Source organism: Rhinopithecus roxellana, chromosome 4 (assembly GCF_007565055.1).
Source record: "Rhinopithecus roxellana isolate Shanxi Qingling chromosome 4, ASM756505v1, whole genome shotgun sequence".
In the NCBI taxonomy this organism is placed as follows: domain Eukaryota; kingdom Metazoa; phylum Chordata; class Mammalia; order Primates; family Cercopithecidae; genus Rhinopithecus; species Rhinopithecus roxellana.
The window spans coordinates 67,106,620-67,125,734 of NC_044552.1; the positions used below are offsets into that span (position 1 = coordinate 67,106,620).

Here is a 19,115-nt window from a genome sequence, read left to right on the forward strand (position 1 = left end):
AGAACATATGTTTCTTCATGGCACATGTTGAGAAAGACTTCAACTCATTCTGCAATCTTTACTGAAGAATGTCTTTAAAGCAAAATTGCAACTGGTCAGCTCTATTATCTACAAATTATATCAAGTCTTGACCCAGAGAATCAGACCAAAGGCTTATCTGACCTTGTATTCTTCCTCTGACAAAGGCCCCAGTTTTTTCAATTGTTGTGTGGGAAAGGTGGGTGTGGTGGGGAGGGTGGTGAGGCGGAAAGAAGTTTTCCCTCCCTTGTGTCAGTCACAGAATGTCAGGAATGTTCCTCAAAGGTAGATCTGTCAGCATGACCTTTGCTAACTTCTTCTTGAATTTATTTATATTTTATCTGCTACCTCTTGGGACATAAGTTTCACATTTTTATTATCTGCAGTAGTACAGTACTTCCTCTTTTTGTCCTAAAATCATTTCTTTCAAGCTTCAAGGAGCATCCTGGGTCTCAGTATTTGGAAGTGATGATTGCATCTGTATTTTCTCCATTTGGTTCAGCTTGATCCCAGAGGCTCTGATGGTATCTACTCAGCCTTTGTTAAGACAGAGCAGGCTAATTTTGGTTTAGAAAATGGAAATTTTTCAAAGGAAACTTCCTCCACTAGACAAATAGTTTTTGACCTGAGGTTTTGATTAGGGTACAGTGGTCCTCATTGTTGAAATGCAGGAACACTTCTTGGTGACCGCTGACAAAGGGTTAAACATCACAGACAGCGTTAGTACAAGTTAAAAACAGAACCTATCCAAAGCATATAACATACACTCCAAAATAAGCCAGGCTCGCTCCTCGTTAATGGGATCATTGCAGACATGCCAAATTCTACAACTAGTCAATTGTATACATATGGTAAAACTTTTCATACCATTCAACATTTGCTGCAATACGATTTTAATTACATACAGATTGGGTAGCTGGAAGAAAGCACTGGAATTAAATAGAAGAAAGTTCAACACAAGCCCTTTTATAAGCAGCCCTGGTTTAGGTTAGGATGTATGCAAATGACTGCCAGGGACAGAAAGAGGAATGTGTGGTTTGGAGGACTCTGGGGATGGGACATGACTCATCTTCAACCTGGGAACACAGTTGTTTATCTGGAAGGGGCGAGTTTACTGAAACGGTGATTATATTCCTTTTGAAGTTGAAACTTATGCTGATGCTTGCACCTTGCTACTTACATTCTTCCTTCCCAAGTATAGGGTAGTCTCTGCAGACAAAGTTGCTCTCTGGGCAAAAATTGCATTCAGCTGGAAAAGTGGTGGGGGTTGGATATGGGAGAATGGTACTTCTGAAACTCCCCCTGCCGCCCTTTATTTGGCTATGTTTCTTGTTTCTTTGAAGTTAATTTTACATAATGATTTCAAAAGTGGTGCTGTTTATTTTATGCAAGAAAAGAGTCGGGAAGCACATTTTGTTTCGGATTCTGAAATGGTGATGGCCGTTGTGGGAGCATGGATGGGCCTTTGCCTTTTGCAGAGGGGGAAACCGCCACTCTGGAATGTGCTTTCCTCAAACTTCCATGGCATATCTTTGGTTTTTCTCATAACTTACTGGAATGGCTTTTACTGACTAAATATCTTTTTGGTGAGCTGCCCTGCATCTCAGCTTTCTCTTTTGTGAAATGAAGATAACATCCCCCAGTGCTGATTTCATGAGGTTTTTGCCTGAAGAAGTTTGAAGACTTCAAGACACAAAACCTGACAGAACTGCAGAGCCTGAGAGCATCTCCCAGGGAAAAGATGGAGTTAGTGTAAGAAGGATGTGGAACGAGCCCTGCTTTCTAGAGCCAGTCCTGTCATCACAGCAGGCCATCTCCGGGATGGGGATGGGTGTGCTGGGAAGCTTAGTGTAGGGACCAGCAGGGGCTCCAGGAAGAAGGGAACTGAGCCTCCTGGGAGCCCCAGTCACAGAGTGGGTGAGCCAGTGGATCCCAGGTGTGGGGGAAGACAACAGACCCACCCCAACATCATCTTTGGCCAGGGCGAGCATCAGCAGTTTCTACCTGCTCTGCAGCCTCTTGGCTCACCTGGATGTGGCTACAGCAGTGACAAGCATCTATATCCATGCTCATCCACCTCTCTTGGTAAATATTCACATACAGAAATGAATCTGCAGACATACACACTCTAGTCTACTTCTCTGTTATTTGGGCTTCGGCTATGTCATTTTTTCTTGAGAAAGTCACCAGTTTTAGCCTAGAGGGAGTTGTGGACTTATGATCTATTTACTTAAATCATTGAGTTATTTATTTACATTTCTCCCTAATAAATATCTATAGGTTGGAATATCTTACTTTGAGGGAGATGGCAGGACTAACTAGCTAAAATGTAACCTCTAGTTATGAATTTCTTGAGGGCAGCTTCCACATTTTACCCTCTTTTGCTGGTAACTCTAAAGTTAATTTCACTTTGTTGAAATGGATTTTTTTAATGGATTGTTTAATGTGTTCAGATATATACAAAAATGACATCTACCAGTCATACAAGTCAGTTTCTCTCTGTTTCAAAAGAAAGGAAGGATGGAAGGATAAAACGAAGAGAAGGAGGAAAGTCATTTGTGCTTCATTTCAAACAGGAATTCCTCATTTCTTCTTTGGTATTTACACCAGTGGCCTTAACATATTGATCCCAAGCAAAATTAAATACTTCTAGAAACCACTTTTACAGAGCCCCAGTACTCAGTTATCAAGCCCTAAAGAAGCAAGAGGTACTGGATTTAGCTGCAGGGGATCTTTTGCTGTGCAAGGCACCCCAAAGAAGTCATGTTATACATAGAGTGCCACCGTCCTGTGCCCACTTTGCCATCTGCCACCTCCTCTGTTGAGACCACAGTTTTCTGGGGTCTTGGCTAAACTCAGCTACACAAAGACCATCTTCCCCCACATTGGGAAAGGGGACAGGTGCACGGGGCTGAGACGGGGCTTCATCAGCATGAAGAGGCTGGCTGCTTTATATGCGGTGTGGCTCGGGCTTCTTGCTCCAGGGTCTGACTTCCCTCTTGCTGACCTTTACCGCGTTGCCATTGGGTTCTTAACCCACTCATGTGCCAAGAGAACGCCAGACAGTAACATAGGGAAGGGGCATTCTAAGCACTGGAGAGGAAGTAAACATGTGCAGGTGTCTAAGAACATGGCACAGTTTTGGATAACAAAAAGTTTACCATTGTTGGAATATAGGAAAAAGGGGTGAGTGGGAATTTACTGGCTATAAGGCTGGTACGCCAGATGGGGGCCAGTTTGCACTCACCATGGTCAATTTTCATGATATAGTTATGTGTCTGTATCTCCCATTTGTTTGCACCCTGATATCTAGGAATGGGTCTTACTGACTTTTTCCAGTAATTCCTCCGTTCCATTGTGTTTTTACAAGGGCCCAATAGATTTTTCTTGAATGGATACCTGAGTGGATATCGATTAGTACTGGAAGTCAAGTTAGCTCAGACTGACAAGCTGAGTGGACTATAAATGGGTCATCTACCATGGTGATTGGTTTGGACTTTATCTCCTAGGCAATATATATTCATTAAAGTTTCTAAAACAGAAGAGGGACCTAAACCTATCCATGTTTTAGGAAGTAATTCTGGCTATAATGGGACAGATTGTTTTGCGAGAGACTAGAAGTTGTAACAACAGTTAAGAAACTAATATAATGGCTCAAAGGAGATATGAGAAGGCCCAAGAGAATAGGGACTTCAGAGAGACATTTATAAGGCAGAATTTGGCCGGGCACGGTGGCTCAGGCCTGTCAGCCCAGCACTTTGGGAGGCTGAGGCAGGCGGATCACTTGATGTCAGGAGTTCGAGACCAGCCTGGCCATCAAGGCGAAACCCCATCTCTACTAAAAATACAAAAATTAGCCAGGCGTGGTGGCGCGCACGTGTAGTCCCAGCCACTCAGGAGGTTGAGGCACGAGAATCGCTTGAACCCAGGAAGTGGAGGTTGCAGTGAGCCGAGATGGGGCCACTGCACTCCAGCCTGGGCAACCAAGTGAGACTCTGTCTCAAAAATAAAATAAAATAAAAAATAAAATAAAATAAAAATAAAATGTATAAGGCAGTATTAGAATCCAGCCCCAATTTTTGGTGAAATCAAAGATCATTGTTGGGTGGGTGTGGTGGCTCATGCTTGTAATCCCAACATTTTGGGAGGTCAAGGTGGGAGGATTGCTTGAAGCCAAGGAGCTTGAGACCACTCTGGGCAACATGGCGAAACCCTGTCTCTAGAAAAAAATACGAAAAAAAAAATTAGCTGGGTGTGGTGATGTGTACTTGTAGTTCTAGCTACTCGGGAGGTTGAGGTAGGAGGATCATCTGAGCCCAAGAAGTTGAGGCTTCAGTGAGCCATGATCATGCCACTGTACTCCAACCTTGGTGACAGTGAGACCTGTCTCAAAAGAAAAAAAAAAGGTCACTGATGCCTCAAGTGAAACTAAGTATGATTTTCAAGTATATTTATATTCAAAGAGGAAAAGGAAAAGAGATCCTAGCAATTGGACACTAAACTGATTGATGTTCATTTAGAATAATGACAGTAAATAAGCATTGGGTGATCAATAAGATTTACACGGACATGCGAAAGAACTGATCTTTACAGGAAACAGAATATGCATGTTGCTTTTATAATATACACGCTTTATAAATACATGAGTGAAAAGTATATACTGGTATAATAAGTATTATCAGGGCTGCTGCATGTGCTCTCAGAGGTTGTGCACTGCACAACTCTAGGGGACAGCATTAATAATAACAATAGGTCACCTGCACCCCATATGACCGTTTTATCCTTCAGCTTAACAAGTTCATGGACTGCTGCTTTGAGTAATAAGTAAAGATGTTTAGGATGGGAATTTGATAGCCTTGCGAGGATTAATCATCTGATAGAAACTTTCTATGGTCAGCTCATTAGTGTTAGGTGTATGTTGAGTAGGAGTAAAGGACGTCTTTAAAAAATGAGAGAGTAAAAGACTTAAAAAAAACAAAAAGTAGAGTCTTACTCTGTCTTCCAGACTAGAGTGCAGTGGTGTGATCTTGGCTCACTGTAACCTCCATCTCCTGGGTTCCAGCAATTCTTCTGCCTCAGCCTCCCAAGTAGCTGGAATTACAGGAGCCCACCACCACTCCTGGCTAATTTTTTTTTTTTTTTTTTTTTTTTTTTTTATTATACTTTAAGTTCTAGGGTACATGTGCATAACGTGCAGGTTTGTTACATATGTATACTTATGCCATGTTGGTGTGCTGCACCCATCAACTCGTCAGCACCCATCAATTCATCATTTATATCATGTATAACTCCCCAAAGCAATCCCTCCCTCCTCCCCCCTCCCCCCTCCCCATGACAGACCCCAGTGTGTGATGTTCCCCTTCCCGAGTCCAAGTGATCTCATTGTTCAGTTCCCACCTATGAGTGAGAACATGCGGTGTTTGGTTTTCTCTTCTTGTGATAGTTTGCTAAGAATGATGGTTTCCAGCTGCATCCATGTCCCTACAAAGGACGCAAACTCATCCTTTTTTATGGCTGCATAGTATTCCATGGTGTATATGTGCCACATTTTCTTAATCCAGTCTGTCACAGATGGACATTTGGGTTGATTCCAAGTCTTTGCTATTGTGAATAGTGCCGCAATAAACATACGTGTACATGTGTCTTTGTAGTAGACTAATTTATAATCCTTTGGGTATATACCCAGTAGTGGGATGGCTGGGTCATATGGTACATCTAGTTCTAGATCCTTGAGGAATTGCCATACTGTTTTCCATAATGGTTGAACTAGTTTACAATCCCACCAACAGTGTAAAAGTGTTCCTATTTCTCCACATCCTCTCCAACACCTGTTGTTTCCTGACTTCTTAATGATTGCCATTCTAACTGGTGTGAGATGGTATCTCATTGTGGTTTTGATTTGCATTTCTCTGATGGCCAGTGATGATGAGCATTTTTTCATGTGTCTGTTGGCTGTATGAATATCTTCTTTTGAGAAATGTCTGTTCATATCCTTTCCCCACTTTTTGATGGGGTTGTTTGTTTTTTTCTCGTATATTTGTTTGAGTTCTTTGTAGATTCTGGATATTAGCCCTTTGTCAGATGAGTAGGTTGCAAAAATTTTCTCCCATTCTGTAGGTTGCCTGTTCACTCTGATGGTAGTTTCTTTTGCTGTGCAAAAGCTCTTTAGTTTAATTAGATCCCATTTGTCAATTTTGGGTTTTGCTGCCGTTGCTTTTGGTGTTTTAGACATGAAGTCCTTGCCCATGCCTATGTCCTGAATGGTACTACCTAGATTTTCTTCTAGGGTTTTTATGGTATTAGGTCTAACATTTAAGTCTCTAATCCATCTTGAATTAATCTTCGTATAAGGGGTAAGGAAAGGATCCAGTTTCAGCTTTCTACTTATGGCTAGCCAATTTTCCCAGCACCATTTATTAAATAGGGAATCCTTTCCCCATTTCTTGTTTCTCTCAGGTTTGTCAAAGATCAGATGGCTGTAGATGTGCGGTATTATTTCTGAGGACTCTGTTCTGTTCCATTGGTCTATATCTCTGTTTTGGTACCAGTACCATGCTGTTTTGGTTACTGTATCCTGGCTAATTTTTGTATTTTTAGTAGAGACAGGTTTTTACCATGTTGGCCAGGCTGGTCTTGAACTCCTGACCTCAGGTGATCTGCTCGCCTTGGCCTCCCAAAGTGCTGGGATTACAGGCTTGAGCCACCGTGCGTGGCCGTAAAGGACGGACTCTTGCTCTGTTGCCCAAGTTGGAGTAAAGTGATGCAATCCTAGCTGACTGCAACCTCTGTCTTCCGGGTTCAAGCAATTCTGGTGTCTCAACCTCCTGAATACATGGGACTACAGGCATGCGCCATGACGCCTCGCTAATTTTTTAGTAGAAATGGAGTTTCGCCATGTTGACCAGGCTGGTCTTGAACTCCTGACCTCAGGTGATCTCCCTGCCTTGGCCTCAAAGTGCTGGGATTACAGGCATGAGCCACTGTACCTGGCCTCTTCTACCCTCTTCTGGTAACAGCGGCCAAATCAAGCGTTTTTGTTGGTGGTGATGTTTTAAGGCTTCCTAGTATGTAGTGTGCCCCATGCCACGATGCTTGGTGTTTCTGTGTCTTGTTCAAAGTGAGTAATGCAGAATGACACGTGGACTCAGCCATTAGAAGGAATGGATTCACAGAAGTGGGTGAAGAAAATAGGATCCCTGATATTCTTTCACAGCAATCATATGTTGCTTTAAAATTTTTGTGGATTTTGCTCACATGCTTCAGGGGAAACATCTCCAAAATGTGACAGCCCAGAATTTAGGTTTGGCTGGCTCCTGGCTGTGGCCCGCTGTGACTGGGGTTTCCAAACCATCACAGCAGTTCTCAGCGGCCCGAGACTCAGCCTGGAGGATGCAGAAGGCTCTGCGCAATGTGTCAGAGCACAGCACCCTCCTGGATGTTACTCTGCTGAGAGCTAACGGAAAGGAATGAAGCCTTGTTGATTTCAGAGCAGCCCAGACAAACTGCATTGTAGACAATCTCCAGATACTCAGCCCCTTGGGATCCAGTTGCCAAACTGTGGTCTGGAATGGGGCCTGGGCACAGTGCAGGTAGTGTACAAAGATCTGTTTTTCTCCCCACACATTCGTCTAGTGGAAACATGTCAGGCTGCCTCCTCCAAGGCTGTGCATTTATTTTAAAGAATGTTAGAGAGGAAATATATTGCGTACCATCTTTCTCCCTCTTTGGGAGTGTTTATTGTGATTGGAAATCATTCTAGTCCACATGGCTGTAGTGTTCCCCCACTCTTTGTGCTCTTATGTTAAACGGGCCTCTGTGCAAATAAACAGAAAAGGGCAACTTTTTAAATTCAGCTACAGAAGGAGTGAAGTTAGACTCTGGAGAGCTGGAATCGCATAACCCTGGCTTGTGTGTTCTGTGGCGTGCTTTCTTTTCTTGCCTCTGGAGTGAAGCCAGAAGGTACAGTAGGGGCCTTCGCCGGTGCTGGCCGGGAGCCCAGACTCAGGTATTCTGCAGTGAATGGCACTGCTGGCTCTGCTTTGCCATTTGGTAGAATTTACCTGGGGTTTATCTTGACTACTCCTGCGGGAAAAGGACATTTTGAGTTGCTCTGAACATCATTAAAACCTAAAAGTAAGAAACAAAGCTGAAAAACTTGTGCATTTTGGATATGAAACATTTTATTTTTATTTATTTATTTATTTATTTTTGAGATGGAGTTTCGCTCTTGTTGCCCAGGCTGGAGTGCAATGGAGCGATCTCAGCTCACCGCAACCTCCACCTCCCGGGTTCAAGCGATTCTGCTGCCTCAGCCTCCTGAGTAGCTGTGATTAGAGGTATGCGCCACCACGTCCGGCTTATTTTTTATTTGTAGTAAAGACGGGGTTTCTCCATGTTGGTCAGGCTGGTCTCAAATTCCCGACCTCAGGTGATCCGGCTGATCCGGCCTGCCTTGGCCTCCCAAAGTCCCAAAGTGCTGGGATTACAGGTGTGAGCCACTGCACAGGGCCTATTTTTATTTATTTATTTATTTATTTATTTATTTATTTATTTATTTATTTGAGATGGAGTCTGGCTCTCTCTCCCAGGTTGGAGTGCAGTGGCACGATCTCGGCTCAGTACAACTTCCGCCTCCCGGGTTCAAGCGATTCTCCTGCCTCAGCCTCCTGAGTAGCTGGGATTATAGGTGCCTGCCACCATGCCTAATGTTTGTAGAGATGGGGTTTCACTATGTTGGCCAGGCTGGTCTCGAACTCCTGGCCTCAGGTGATCCACCCGCCTCGGCCTCCCAAAGTGCTAGGATTACAGGCATGAGCCACCACACTCGGCCCAGCTTCTGACTTTGTAAGAAAAAGCAAACCAACAACCCAAACTGCGAGCAAGATTAGAAGAAAAAGCAGGGGCTCTAGTGGCCAGGGTGTCTGATTTTCTGCTCTGGTTCTGCTACTGTGTGCCCCTGGGCATTTCATTAGCTTCTCTGCTCCTCTGATTTCATCCATCAGATGAAGACAATAGGACTACTTAGTAACCAGACTCCACTTACCCTTCTGTTATGAAGAACAATTGTGATTAAAGTCTCTGCCTTATCATGAATGTTAATCCTTGAACATGTTAGTTAAACCTGAGTCCTTGGTTTGGAATTTAGATGTATGCAAAACCACATAATCAGGAAACATTGAATACAATTTCATTTACTTTTTATTTTAATTTTTTATTTTTTTGTAAAAGTTATAGAGATGGGGTCTTGCTGTGTTGCCCAGGCTGGTCTCAAACTCCTGGACTCAAGCAATCCTCTGACCTCGGCCTCCCAAAGTGCTAGGGTTACAGGTGTTTTACTTTTAGTATTTTACTTGAAAATAATTTATTAGCATTGATAATAATGACAGTGGTGAATACTTACAGGATACCTTTTGGTTCCTGAAGCAGTTTCACATGAACTATTACATTTGTTCCTAAATAAGATAAAAGATCATGCCCTGGCCAGGTACCGTGGCTCACACATGTAATCCTAACACTTTGGGAGGCCAAGGTAGGTGGATTGCTTGAGCCCAAGAGTTTCAAGCCAGCCCAGGAAACATGGCAAAATCCTGTCTCTACAAAAAATTACACAAAATAGCCAGGCATGGTGGCACATACCTGTAGTCCCAACTACTCCGGAGGCTGAGGTAGGAGGATCACTGGAACCCAGGAAATAGAGGCTGCAGTGAGCCATTATTGAACTACTCCACTCCATTCTTGCTCTGTTGCCCAGGCTGGAGTGCAGTGGCATGATCTCGGCTCACTGCAACCTCTGCCTCCTAGGTTCAAACGATTCCCCTGCCTCAGCCTCCTGAGTAGCTGGGGCTACAGGTGCATACCACCATGCCCGGCTAATTTTTTGTATTTTAGTAGAGACGGGGTTTCACCATGTTGGTCAGGATGATCTCCATCTCCTGACCTCGTGATCTGCTCTCCTCGGCTTCCCAAAGTGCTGGGATTACAGGTGTGAGCCACTGCGCCCAGCCTAATTATTCTGTCTATTTCAACATACACTAGTGTTCTCTCTTTAGCCATAACCTACAGTGAAAGAGAACTTGTTAAAGTCCCTGATATTTGTACAGTCTGACACACATGATGGGCGAAGAAACGTAAAACATAAATATCTGGTTGTTACTTTTCTATATGTTTCTGGGGTTATTTTGTATAGTATCCAGTTCTTGTCATCATCATAATCCTGTATGGGGAAAATATGGACGAAATCATAGATAAGATAATTTATCTTGATGTCATCTCATATTACTGCTTGTTAACAGATAAATATTCAATAACAAAGACACCAAAATATGACTGCCCCTGAGCTGCCTGTCACGGCCACGTCATTGCATACTGCACGTCAGAGAGCCTTACAGTATGAATGAGTGCCACAGGTTATTCTGTGGGTGGACCTTTTTTCTCTTGCCTCAAATCCGTTCTTAGAAACCTGAGATAATACGTCTACATGACAGTGTAGTGGATTGCCCTGAATCTTCAACTTACCAACATGGTACCTAGAAGATGTCTGAAGGAAGTTTTATTAAAGTAACAGAAAATTTAATAACTATATCCTGATAAGGGAGATCACAGTAACCTGCCATCCCAAAGGAGCCTCCGTTCTGGGGATTAAGATAGTATGAAGGGGCCAGGTGCGGTGGCTCATGCCTGTAATCCCAGCGTTTTGGGAGGCCGCGGTGGGTGGACCACAAGGTCAGGAGTTCAAGACCAGCCTGGCCAAGATGGTGAAACCCCGTCTCTACTAAAAAACTACAAAAATTAGCCAGGTGCGGTGGCGGATGCCTGTAATCCCAGCTACTTGGGAGGCTGAGGCAGGAGAATTGCTTGAGTCTGGGAGGTGGAGGTTGCAGTGAGCCGAGATCACGCCACTCCAGCCTGGGCAACAGAGAAAGACTCTGTCTCAAAAAAAAAAAAAAAAAAAAAAAAAAGTTTTAAGGGTCCTGAGTCTGACTCCTTAACCTCCTGGCCTTCTGGACTCTGATGCTCTCCTGTACTCTTTTGGCAGTGGGATGGTAGGAAGTTCCGTCCAGAGCTAACCAGTGTTTGTAGACTTCCATCAGCTCCCACAGTTCTAGCAATTAGGACTAGAATTGGGGGTCCATCTTCTTGAGTCTGGGGCTCTCATGCAAATGCAGAACTGGTGTCATGGCCTGACAGGTGCCCATCCCCTGTCCCAGGCTATTAAGAGAAAGGAGTCCTGACTCTGTTTTCATCTCTCATCCCTAGAACTGCCTAACACTCCTTCTCCAGTTCTTCCTATCTCTGGGCATTGGATTTGGGCATCTCACCTTTAAAAGACTTCTCCTGGTGACAAACCAAAATTGTACCAGTTCACTCTAGCTAGATGCTAGTTAGTCCCTAGGCAGACACTTGCTCCTCTTGGCCCTCACCATTTTGTATGAGCCTCTAATACAGCACTGGTCACTTTATTCTATAACTCAAGAGCTTTCACACTTTTTTCCACCATGGCCTACAAAAGGAAATATAGTTTACATCGCAAACCAGTACACACAGAGGTTTATGTGATTGATAGAGATACATAGACATATGCCCTTGTGAGTTTCCTTACCTTTACTAGATACACACTATTTTCTAGTCTATGCTATTGTGTTCTGCTTTATTTGTTCATTTATGTATTTTTAATGTTAATCAGGCTGGGCACAGTGGCTCACGCCTGTAATCCCAGCACTTTGGGAGGCCGAGGTGGGCGAATCACCTGAAGTCAGGAGTTTGAGACCAGCCTGGCCAACATGGTGAAACCCCATTTCTACTAAACACACAAAAATTAGCCGGGCGTGGTGTGACCTGGCCAACAGAGCAGACTCTGTCTCAAACAACAACAACAACAAAAAATACATACATACATATATATATATATTTTTAATGGTAATCAAGACCCACTATATGAATCTCATGACCTTTTAATACATTGAAAGCTACACTTTGAACAACGTAGTTCTAGTTCTGATTCAAGATCTAGAAGAATTTGCTCAAAAAAAAAAAAAAAAAAGAGAAAAGAAAACTGAGTTTGGATTAAAATGCCTGAATCTGCTTCTCTCCTCCCTGTTAGATTGTGAGCTCACTGAGGGCAGACAGTTTGTCTGTTTCTCCTTTATATAAGGAGATGTACAGATAAATATTAACTGAACCAAAGAACTCGGCCTCTCTGGTTCTTCGTGCCCCCATTTGTAAAATGGAGAAGTGCCCATGTGCATTCGGGGGGCAGTTGTGAGAAGAATGAGATCATTCACCTGTAGCAGCAGGCACAGAGCCCAGCGCTAATAGCTGCTCGATGAACCTGCATTTCTTTCTGGATTTCTGCACCTAGCTCTTTCTTGGATTGACCACTTGACTCCCCTGCATTTTTTTTAAGTGTAATGAGACGTTGAACTCTATTAGCCTCAGATCCCAACCCGCTTAGGCATGCTAAGGTTTTCCAAGATTCTGTGGAGCCTGGAGGCAAATTGCACTTCAGGGACAGCAATTTCTTCCTGAAACTCAGCACATACAGGTCAGGCATTGGCTGAAAATGTGAGCGGTCATGGGGCAGAGTCCTTTTTGTGACCCCCTGGTGGGACTCATTTCTCCATGAAAAAGTGTGACTTGAGCTGATTATTAGCATTTTATTGCAAAAATGTAAATTACTTCCACATCTAGAAATATTACAAAGTAAGTTTAGGCCAGGCGCAGTGGCTTACGCCTGTAATCTGAGCACTTTGGGAGGCCAAGGTGGGCACATCACTTGAGGTCAGGAGTTCAAGACTAGCCTAGCCAACATGGTGAAACCCCATCTCTACTAAAAATACAAAAAAAAAATTAGCTGGGTGTGGTGACAGGCACCTGTAATTCAAGCTACTTGGGAGGCTGAGACAGGAGAATTGCTTGAACCCAGGAGGCGGAGGTTGCAGTGAGCTGAGATTGTGCCACTGCACTCCAGCCTGGGCAACAAGGTGAGACTCCGTCTCAAAAAAATAAAAATAAAAAATAAAAAAAAGTGTAAAGTCAACATGAAATTTGGAATGTTTTCTGAATCAAAAGCCTTCATAAGAGCCGTTATTTCAAAATTGTGACCCTAATTTAAGTCTGATGTAGCAGACAGAGCCCTGGTTGATGAACTTCTGACTTGGTCATTAACTGGCTGCTAGATTGCGGGTGGGACAGCCTCCCTGGATCTCATTTCTTCATCTTTGAGGAGGAGTATCCCATTCATCTCCAAAGTTCTGTGACCCCAGATATGAACCTTGGGGTCCTTTGTTTTACATTCACTGGCATGTATTAACAAATGAGGAGATAGTATTTCAATGAACACATCTCAGTTGCAGAGTCTAATCAAATGCAATGCCTACAACATTTCTCTATAATCATTTCTTGCTACTATCATATAGAAAGATTAGATGATGCTTCAGCCGGTCTTAGAGCCAGTGGAGAGTCAGGTTAGCTGTTACTTGTGTACATAAAATCTCAAAAAACAAGGTTTTGCGTGAAGTATCATAGTAGTTTGCTCTGAATTACACCTCGTCTTATCCATGCAATGGGAACTTTTCATTTAATGTTGCCGATTGATCACTCACCTGTGGGTAATTTAACGAGACTATTTGTTGTTTTCTTCTAGGACAGAATGACTCGGAAGATAATGGAGCTTCGAAGCTTCTAGCAGAATATGAAGTCTTTCGTCTTCAGCTATCTGGGTTAAGTTTAAGCAGGTCAGTGGTGAGTTCCATGTGTCTTTGGAAGTTCCTAATGGGCAGGCTGTCCTGAGGTTAGCAGGGAGATCGGGAACGTCTCACCTGTGTCGGGCTCCTCTAGCTACCTTGGCCTTAAAGCTGAGGTTTTCTCAGATGCGAGAAGTGAGATGCTTGGTGTGGTGAGGTTCACAGTGCAGTTTTCCACCGCCAGCTTCATGACATGGAAGCTGCTCATCTGCTCCTTCTCGGCATTGCCCCCGCAGAGATTCTATGGAAAAGAAAATTAGATAATAAGTGGTTTAACTTTAAAGGCTAAGCTCCCTCAAAAAAATTTCAAAAGGGACTCTCTTCCCTCTGTTGTTTTCAAAATGAATGTTCACAGCTTCTGTACAATGCAGGGGCTCTCACATCATTGCTTGTATAGAGAGAAAATAAGTTCAGTATAAGAAACTGCCTTCTAGGCTGGGTGCGATGGCTCCTGCTTGTAATCCCAGCACTTTGGGAGGCCGAGGCAGGTGGATCACCTGAGGTCATGGTTTTCAAGACCAGTCTGTTCACCATGGCGAAATCCCATCTTTACTAAAAATACAAAAATTAGCTGGGTGTGGTGGTGGGCACCTGTAATTCCAGCTACTCGGGAGGCTGAGGCAGGAGAATTGCTTGACCCCAGGAGGCGGAGGTTGCAGTGAACCAAGATAGCGCCACTGCGCTCCAGCGTGGGTGACAAAGTGAGACTCCATCTCAAAATAAAAAATAAAAAAATAAAGAAACTGCCTTCTAACTTATTTCCCGTTGCTCATCTTTGCCCATTGCGTTGACCTTGTTTGAGGTCTCCTTTCCCTTCTCCAGTTTCACCATCTTCCACCTAAAATAAAACTCATGTCCAACCATGTCACTCCCTGGGAATCCTCTGAATGGGCCTCCGTCTCCCTCAGGGAAAAAATCTGGTGTCCCAGCCCAGGCTCCAACCCCACAGTCCCCTCGGCCCCATTGCTTGACGCCCCTTCGTCATCCTTGGACTCATCCTCTATTGGGCCCCTCTGTGTCTTTGCTCTTGCTGTCCTTTCTGTCTGGCACAACGACCAGCCCCTCCATCCCCGGTCTACCACGCAGGACCCAGCTCTTGTGTCAGCCCCTCCAGGCAGCCTTTCTGGGACTCATTGCCCCGGGCTGCATGCCTCCCTGTACCCAGAGTGCCTGAACACACCTGGTCCCCACACTCACCATGGCGACTAACATTTTTGCTTTCTCCTCCCTTTCACTGCACTGGGCACCCTTCTAGGTCAGGGACTTCCTCATCCTTGGGGCAAGGTTCAAACCCTGACTCTACGACTTACTGACCGTCAGCTCTTGGACTCTATCTCTTCCTAGCTTGCTTTCCTCATCTATAAAATGGAGGTAAAGAAAATACCTCTAATGTTGGGTTCCATGCCTGTTAAGTGATGTGTATAGAGCCCTAGGGCCAGTGCCAGGAAAAGGCTATGTAACTATTGTCTCATTAGTGCTCGTCATACTGAAGATTAAGTTGAATGCAACTGTGCATTTTTTCCTTGAAGATCAGAGCCATGCAAATTGCAACAATGATTGTTCTCGTGGACATCTTCTTGAACTTTTAGACAGTTTTGCTGAAGGAAGTTGAATGCAACTGTACTATTTTGTGACATATTAAGTGTTTCTATGCTTATTTTTTTTTAATTTAAAATAGTTTAAATTTAAATGCGTACGTAGTAGGTGTAGATGTTTACAAGGCACGTGAGATATTTTGGTAGAGGCATACAATAATGAGCACATCAGGGTAAATGGAGTATCACCTCAAGCATTCATCATTTCGTGTTACGAATATTCCAATTGTACTCCTCAGTTATTCTAAAATGTACAAGCTGTTGCTGACTGTAATCTCCCTATTGTGCTGTCAAATACTAGATCTTATTCATTGTATCTAACTCTATTTTTGTACCCATTAACCATCCCCAAATCCTTCCACCTTCCCCTTTCCCACTCCCAGCCTCTGGTAAGCAACATTCTACTCTCTTTTTGTTTTTGTTTTTATTTCTTTCTCTTTCTTTCTTTCTTTTTTTTTTTTTTTTTTTTGATTGGAGAGTTTCATCCATTTACATTGAAAATTGTTGATAAATAGGGACTTAGTACTACCATTTTGTCATTTGTTTTCCGGTTGTGTTGGGATCTTCTCTTTCTTCCTTCCTTCTTTCCTGTCTTCTTTCTTTTCTTTTTTCTTTTTTTTTTTTTTTTTTTGAGACCATTTTGCTCTGTCCCCCAGGCTGGAGTGCAGTGGTGCAATCTCGGCTCACTGCAACCTCCAGTGCCTAGGCTCAAGCAATTCTTGTATGTCAGCCTCCTGAGTAGCTGGCATGTGCCACCACATGTGGCTAATTTTTTGTATTTTTCATAGAGACAGGGTTTCACCATGTTAATTAGCCTGGTCTTGAACTCCTGGCCTTAAGTTGATCTGCCTACCTCAGCCACCCAAACCTGTCTCTTATTTATTTATTTATTTTTTGAAAGTGTTTTCCTCTGGAAGCATATTTTAATTTCTTGCTTTGCATACCTATTGTAGGATTTTTGATTTGAGGTCACCAAGGGGATTGCAAGTAACATCTTATAACCCATTATTTTAGACTCATGACAACTTGACTCTGATTGCAAAAACAAGCAAGTAAAGAGAAGAGTAATACAAACTCTACACTTTTTCTCCCCAACTTTTAAATTTTTTGTTGTTTCTTTTCTTTTTTTTTTTTTTGGAGACTGAATCTATGACCCAGGCTGGAGTGCAGTGGCATGATCTGGGCTTGCTGCAACCTCCCCCTTCTGGGTTCAAGCAATTCTTGTGCCTCAGCCTCCCAAGTAGCTGGGATTACGGGTTCATGCCACCACACCCCACTAATTTTTGCATTTTATTAGTAGAGATAGGGTTTCACTATGTTGGCCAGGCTGGTCTCAAACTCCTGCCCTCAAGTGATCTGCCCGCCTTGGCCTCCCAAAGTGCTGGGATTACAGGCGTGAGCCCTCATGCCCAGCCAACTTTTTGTTGTTTCTATTTATATCTTATTGTACTGTCTGTGTCTTAAAAAGCTGTTGTAGTTGTTATTTTTGATAGGTTCATCTTTTAGTCTTCCTTTTCAAGATATGAAAAGTTTACATATCACAACTATAATCGTGTTATAATATTCTGTATTTGTCTGTGTACTTACGGTTACCAGTGAGTTTTGTAACTTCAGATGATTTCTTATTGCTTATTAACACCCCCTTTAAATTGAAGAACTCACCGTAGCATTTTTTGCAGGACGGATCTGGCATTGACGAAATCTCTCTGCTTTTGTTTGGCAAAGTCTTTATTTCTCCTTCATGTTTGAAAGATATTTTTGGCAGGGCACAGTGGCTCACACCTGTAATCCCAACACTTTGGGAGGCCGAGGCAGGTGGATCATTTGAGGTCAGGAGTTCAAGACCAGCCTGGCCAACATGGTGAATCCTGTCTCTGCTAAAAATACAAAAATTAGCCGGGTAGTAGAGGCGCAAGCCTATAATCACAGCTACTCAGGAGGCTGAGGCAGGAGAATCACTTGAGCCTGGGAGTTGTAGGTTGCAGTGAGCTGAGATCGCGCCACTGCACTCCAGTTTTTACAATAGAGTGAGACTCTGTCTCAAAATAATAATAATAATAGAAAAATTTAAAAAAGAAAGATATTTTCACTGGATATAATATTCTAGGATAAAAGTTTTCTCCTTCAGTACTTTAAATATGTCATGCCACTCTCTCCTGGCTCATAAGGTTTCCACCAAGAAATCTGCTGCCAGACTTGTTAGAGCTCCCTTATAGTTCTTTTTTGTTTGTTTGTTTGTTTTGTTTGTTTGTTTTTGCTGTTTTTAGGATCTTTGCTTTATCTTTGACCTTTAGGAGTTTGATTGTTAAGTGTCTTCAGGTAGTCTTTTTTGGGTTAAATCTGCTTGGTGTTCTGTAATCTTGCACTTGAATATTGATATCTTTCTCCGGGTTTGTAAAGTTCTCTGTTATTATCTCTTTGAATAAACTTTCTTTTTCTCTTTCTTTTTTCTTTCTTTCTTTTTTTTTTTTTTTTTTTTTTTTTTTTTTTTTTTTTTTTTTTGGTGGGGGACAGAGTTTCACTCTTGTTGCCCAGTCTGGAGTGCAGTGGTGCAATCTCGGCTCACCACGACCTCTGCCTCCTGGGTTCAAGTGATTCTCCTGCCTCAGCCTCCCGAGTAGCTGGGATTACAGGCATGCGCCACCACACCTGGCTAATTTTGTATTTTTAGTAGAGATGGGGTTTCTCTATGTTGGTCAGGCTGTTCTTGAACTTCTGACCTCAGGTGATCCTGCCACCTCAGCCTCCCAAAGTGCTGGGATTACAGGCGTGAGCCACCACACCCGGCCCCACTTTCCTTTTTTTTTTTTTTTTTTTTTTAAATTTTTTTTTTTTTTGAGATGGAGTCTCACTCTGTCACTCAGGCACTCAGGCTGGAGTGCAATGGCGCGAACTCGGCTCACTGCAACCTCTGCCTCCCGCGTTCAAGAGATTCTTCCACCTCAGCCTCCTGAGTAGCTGGGATTACAGGCACACGCCATCATGCCTGGCTAATTTTTGTATTTTTGTAGAGATGAGGTTTCACCATGTTGGTCAGGCTGGTCTTAAACTCCTAACCTCAGATGATCTACCTACCTTGTCCTCCCAAAGTCTTGGGATTACAGGCATGAGCCACCACACCCTGCTAAGTAAACTTTCTACCCCAGTCTCTCTATTTCCTCTACCTCCTCTTTAAGGCCAATAACTCTTTGATTTGCCTATTTGAGGCTATTTTCTAACCCCTGTAGGTGTGCTTCATTATTGTTTATTCTTTTTTCTTTTGACTCCTCTGTGTATTTTCAAAATAGCCTGTTTTCAAGCTCACTAATTCTTTCTTCTGCTTGATCAATTCTGCTGTCGAGAGACTGATGCATTCTTCAGTTTATCAATTGAATTTTCTAGCTCCAGAATTCCTGCTTGATTCTTTGTAATTATTTCAATCTCTTTGTTAAACTTATCTGATAGGATTCTGAATTCCTTCTCTGTGTTATCTTGGATTTTGCTGTTTCCTCAAAACAGCTATTTTGAATTCTGTCTGAAAGGTCATATATCGCTATCATTCTGGAATTAGACACTGGTGTCTTATTTAGTTTATTTGGTGAGGTCATGTTTTTCTGGATGGTCTTGATACTTGTGGATATTTGTTGATGTCTAGATATTAAAGATTTAGGTATTTATTCTAATCTTCACAATTTGGACTTCTTTGTACCCGTCTTTCTTGAGAAGGCTTTCCGAATATTCAAAGGGAATTGAGGGTTGTGATCTAAGTCTTTGGTCATTG

The 19,115-nt window shown here is 43.0% G+C and overlaps 1 protein-coding gene across 1 annotated transcript in view; it reads left to right on the forward strand.

Moving 5' to 3' along the window:
• SCAF8 (SR-related CTD associated factor 8) overlaps positions 1-19,115 on the forward strand; it is a 230,669-nt gene that overhangs the window by 198,859 nt on the left and 12,695 nt on the right. The window contains exon 21 of the transcript XR_004056706.1: positions 13,661-13,751. The gene's annotated coding sequence lies outside the window, so the exon portion shown is untranslated. The remainder of the gene's footprint in view (positions 1-13,660; positions 13,752-19,115) is intronic.